Here is a 6,000-nt window from a genome sequence, read left to right on the forward strand (position 1 = left end):
TGCACATACCAGTAGGACAAGCTGTACCACATTTGTCTTTATAGTTGCCAAGTGCTTTGTGATCATTTTATTAGCTGAGTCCCTCTGTAGTGCTGTGCAGTAAAGCCAGGTTGCCGGTAAAGCAGGAGCCATAAAGATGAAGTACTATTTCTAAGAACTCCTGCATGGAAGAGTGTACTTTCCTGTCTACCCAGAGGCAACCGGAAGTAGAAGTTAGCCCACATTATACCACAGAACCATTTTTGAAAAGCTGTTTCCTTCACGAAGAAGCCGTGTATGTACCTTCTCTCTGGCTGGCACTTTTGTATTTAAAAACAAACATAAATAAGCTTGAAGTGAGTTCTAGCATTTGATGTGTGATTGTTTTTAAATGGAGACTACAAACAACACTCACTGCTTATGCAGTCAAGCCCACCCCCCCTTTTTTGCAATTCTCAGTCCAAGTCATAGGATATAAAGAGCACTTATATAAGAAACCAAAAAAAGATATTAATCTGCTGCTGTTACTACTCCACCCTCATAATACAGAATGGAAGCTAAAGTACAAAGAAACTTTCCTTATTAACTCATAGAAAAACTGATTGTTAGAGGAAAAACTGTACTTACAAACTGGAAGTTTTCTTGGTTCTTAAAGACGAAAATGAAAGATTAAAGAAGACTCACAAACACTAATAAAAATTGGAAATAAAGTTGGGCATTGGTGGTGCATGCTTCTAATCCCAGCACTCAGGAGGCAGAGGCAGGCAGATCTCTATGAGTTCAAGACGAGCTTTATCTACAAGAGCTAGTTCCAGGACAGCCTCCAAAGCCACAGTGAAACCCTGTCTCAAAAAAAAAAAAAACCAAAATAAATAAATAAATAAACAAATAAAATAAAAATTGGAAATAAGCTTTACTATAGTTTTATATTCATTTTGATGTATATTCTTGGTATTAAACTATTCAAGATACAAATTTTAACAATTTGTATTGTTAAATATAAATGTAATAAATTTAATAATAAATATTACAATCATGCATTGGGAAAATGTGAATGTTTTTACTTGTTTATGGTGGAGCCTAGACAGAAGAGCTGCCTACATAATCAGGTAGGCATTACTGGTTATGGGTCCCAGGGTAATAGATTTGAGCTGACCGATAGGCACAGCCACTAGCCCCTAAGCCAAACCTTATTGGTTATTGTTTGTGTGTTTTGCTTTCTACTTTTGTTCCATATTTCCTCTTCTGGCGTGGGTTATGCTGTGCAGTTTTCTTTTCTCTCCCACAAGTGATCAAAGCCTCCAAAGAAGTTCTCCTTTCGTTGTGAACTACCTTTTGGTTTTCCTGAATTTTTTACTCCTCCCAGATGATTTTGCAAGTCCTAGATCCTATAACTTTCTTTTTGCCTTGACTGAATATCACACACTGCATAATTTATAATAGAGATTGGTTATAAGGATGGTTCTAGAATCTGGGAAGTTCAAGAGACTGATGCTGATATCATGGAAATTGGAAGTCATGGCCTGTACCCCAAGAAGCCATCTGTCTTCTATAAATTAAAGAAGCCAAATTAATAGTGGAAAGCAGAGAGAGAGAGACAGAGACAGAGATATTTTCCAAGGTCAAAATGGAAAAAGAGATCAGCCAATTCATACATACAGGTTGTAGCAAGGGTGGCATTTAAATAGAAAGCAAGAGCTATTCATAACTAAGCTATGCATAATTAATTTGGCCAAGGTGTGGTCCCCAGTCCACCCTTGTCTCACCTCCTAGTCTCTCTTTCCAGGTCAGTCTCTGCTGCAATGTAATCTGACAAATAGAAACCTATTTCCTGGAGACAAGTTATTTTTCTTGGGGACAAATTCCTCCTCTAAATGCCTCTGGGTCTTTGGACCTTTCTTCACCCAGCAGGAGATAATTAGGGAAATCCTGGCTTCCTGAGTGCTTGCTATAGACTGCTCACCAAAGAATGGATCCCAAATGTTTCCTTAGGACATGTTCATCCCCACCAGACAGACTCCTTACACCGAATGAAAAAGAGCAAAATTTGTGACTCTATTGCCATTTTTGTCACTGGAGACATACTTCATAGATGCTTATGGTCTATAAGCAGAGACCACAGTAACCATGTAAACATATACATAGTAAAATGTCTTACAGTAACAAGTACTAAAAACTAAAGGGACCAATGAACCAATTTCAGGCTCCTTTACCTATAATAGATGAGGCAACATCTCCAAGGTGGGGACATTGGAACTGTCACTTGAAAGATAAGACAACTGGCAGCTACATGAAGAGATACAGGATGAGGCTTCCTGGCAAAGAGAACAGATATGCATGTTCTATGAGACTCAGGCAAGGCTGACACGTTTAAGTAAAGCCAGAGTCTAGTAAAAGTGGTACGGTATAGCATCCAGCGTGAGAAGGAGCCAGACCGTGAATGGTTTTTACATGTTGTGATAAGAGCTGCCTTTTGCTTCGCTCTCTGGGAGAAGCTGCTAAGCAAGAAGCAACGTGAGGAATTCACAAACTATACTCTGGAAAAAGAATAACTAGTCTACCTTTTTAGTCGGTTGCAATGAAAATACGTAGTTGTTTCCTAATCAGAAGAGGCATCGCCCAGATGAGTTGCCTAAGAAATAGATGTCCATAGGTGAGAGTAAACTAAAGAATAAATGGAAATAAAAGAGGGCCACAGCTAGCTTTGTGGCCATTTACTAAGGGACAGAGGTGAGGGTGGGTGTGTGGGGACTCAGTGAAGAAGGAGTCCAAAGTCTTACTTTAAACACCAAAGACCAACATGCCTTACACACCCCAGTATCCTTGGTGTCTTGTCAAGGAAACCAGTCTGCATTACCTCCATTCTGTATACCCTGACTATTTACCTCGTAATAACTGCCTACATTGCATGTAAATATTTGAAATTTTTGAATGGCATGCGTTTACCTCAAGGACGTATTGGGAATATTGAATGGAAATTCTCAACCTTAGTGCTTACAATTTTCACCATCCTCCTTCAGTTTTTAATTCATTGTCCCCCAAAGGCAGTGGAAAATGAAAAGTAAATTGACATGTACCCTAAAGCCTAAAATACAAAGCAAGCAAGCATGTAGAGATTCCAAAGTGAAGAGTACCTTATTTTCACAGGCCGTAAAGGCACTGAGAGGCTGTATGAAGACCGGTCTGATGGTTCTCGCCTGTAATACCAGCACCTGGGGGGGTGCAGCAAAAGGACCCCGTAGTTTGAGACCAGCCTAGGTTGCAGATAAAATTATCCAGAACAGGAAAACTGGTTCATGTTGCCTTGCTCTCAGTAAGAGTGATTTACAGACACTGTAGAAGGCATCTTGGAGGTCAGGAATCTATAGAGTTACTAAAATGACTCAACTGAAAGCCCCTGATTTATCCTGAGGTTGTATATGCCCTCTAGTGAGCATGACTACAGAAGGCCCACCACATGAGTGCCCCTGCTACAGTCAGTTCCTGTGAGGAAAAAAGTACAGGCACAGTCACAGCACAGCCGTAACTGACACACTCGGCACTTGGCTGTCCAATCAGACACTGGCAGGTGCTAACTAATGAATAAGACAGAAGCCTCTTGGATTGAGAGTCTCCATTAGTTTGTTTGGCAATCACAAAGTCAAGTTCAAAGGTGAGCACACAAATACAGTATTAATGCCATCAAGAACTAAGGTATGTGTAGATGACAAGTCACCCTGAAAGAAGGAAGTGAGAGTTTCTATTCCTTCCCCTTTTTGTTGTTCTGTGGGCTTTGAGAATGTAGTAGTTGTTACTGTTGTTTGAGACAGGACCTTACTCTGTAACATAGGCTGACTCTAACGGATTCTCGACTCATTACATATCTGAAACTAGCATGAAATTTGTAGGAGCCCTTCTGATCAACTCATATAATATGTAAAAAAAAGTCAAAAAAGAAAAATCCTTTAAGTTTTAAAGGTGTTTAATTCACTGGATCTGTATAACACTCCAGTTTATCTGGATCTGGTCAGTTTTATGCTTGGCGACTGTTTTGGTTGATTGAAACTGCAGCTTGCTGCTACTACTGGGTGGAGGAAGAGAACATCATGCCACAAACAGCTAAGCAGGAAGCTGTCAATATTCAAATGTTGACACGTGGTTTCTACTGAAAGCGTTTTCATTTCATATCACAGTAAAATCAAAAGTCACACATCAAACCATCATAAGTCAAGGAATTGTCTTTATGCCACATCACAGCCCTTTGAAGCCCCGTTTATTCATCTCCCTAATCTCCCAGAGTGGTGAGAATGCAGCCACCAGAGAGTTGTCGAATGGAGGAAACAGACAGTTGTGTTGGCAAGGTGGCAGAGTAATGGTTTCCAGGACTTCTCTCTTCACAGATGTGACAGTCTGAACAACTACTCCTGTACATAAATCACCTCACAGCAGCTATGGTGAGAGACAATGGCCCCTAGGTGAGGCACAGATGAAAGAAAAGGCTGTCACAGTTCCTGTGTCTGACTCACACTCACACTCAGCCCATTCAGGACACTGTAGAGATAGAAGCCTTCTCTGTGAAGAATGGCCAAGGAAGCAGACACTCTGCTGCTCTCTCCTGCACCTGGACTGTCCCAGTGAGCTTGATGCCACCCAGCACTGAGGAGTGAGACACCAGGCTTACTTGTTGATCCAAGCCCCGTGCTTGCCCCAACACCAAGCAGGTTCCCATGGCCCTGGGTTCCAGAAAAGCCACAGCTATAACCCTGCCACCACAACCCCAGACAGCAGGCTCCAGAACCACCCCATACATGGAACCTCCATGCCACCCCAGCGTTTGGCCAGCTCCCACTGCTCTGGGCTTCACCATTTATATAGATGAAGGCCAGCCCCAGGCTCCAAGTGCTCCCAGAGTCAAGTCAGTCCTGACAGCAATGGGTATCACCACCTCCACTGTAGTGCCAGGTCAGCATACCTGGTGTCAAACAACCCACCAACAACCATAAACGCAGACTTCAGGCCTGCCCACTGACAGCTCAGGTCTTATGGCTCTAGACCTTAGTCCAGGCCAATGACTACATCCACGGTCCGAGGCTCCTGCAAAGTCCCCAGAGATCCCGGGTGTATGCCTGTCCTAGCACCACACTGACTCCCACCTCAGCTCCAATGGACGTAGGGTACACTAAGGGGATTCTAGGTTCCTAGCTGCTCTCCAAGGTGCCAGACTCCAGTCTAGTTTCCATGACTCTGATGGAGCCAGAGTCAAAGCCCACTCCAGAACTACAATCCAGGTCCAGTCTTTTAATCTTGGCAATCACTATGACTAAAGTTCCAGGAAGAGCCCTGCAGACCTTGCTTCCAGGTTAGTTCCCTTGTTGCCCAGAGTCATAGCTTACCCTATGAACTCACCATAGCACCAGATCAGCCCTTGGGCATTCAGGTTCCAAGACCGGCCCAGTAGACCCAGCTTTCTGGCCTGTTGCTCAATACTAGTGCCTGACTGTCCCCTGTGGACTGAAGCAGGAGGTTCCTCCAGAAGACCAAGGTTTCAGACTGGCCTTCACAAATCTAGGCTCCAGCTTGACTCTAGTGGACTCAGTTACCAGGCCTACCTAATTGTTGACCTTGGTGCCCTAGCAACCTGCTTGGGGTATCTGCCAGTAAGTCTACCCAGCGACTATGCCAGATAGATTTGGATGGACTGAAAGATAAGAAACTGAAACAAAGTCAATCTTCAATGGTATAGCCTCCCCACCACAAGCCACTTCTCTCTTCAAAGAGGCTAACATTATACCACAGACAACTAACAAGAAGAAAAAATGTGATATGCTTTCTTTTTTAAGAAAATGAGTGACTGAATTACCAATAACTTGCTCTTAAAACTAGAGCCCAATGTGTTGAACGTTGTGGGAGATGTAGGTGGAAGTTTCTGTCGCACCAGCAACTCCCAAATAAGCACACTGAGTCTTATATTAAATATAAATGCTCAGCCAATAAGCTTAGGCTTACTATTAGCTAATGCGTACATTTTATACTAACATGTAT

Source organism: Mesocricetus auratus, unplaced genomic scaffold (genome assembly GCF_017639785.1).
Source record: "Mesocricetus auratus isolate SY011 unplaced genomic scaffold, BCM_Maur_2.0 Super-Scaffold_100676, whole genome shotgun sequence".
NCBI classification, from domain to species: Eukaryota; Metazoa; Chordata; class Mammalia; order Rodentia; family Cricetidae; genus Mesocricetus; species Mesocricetus auratus.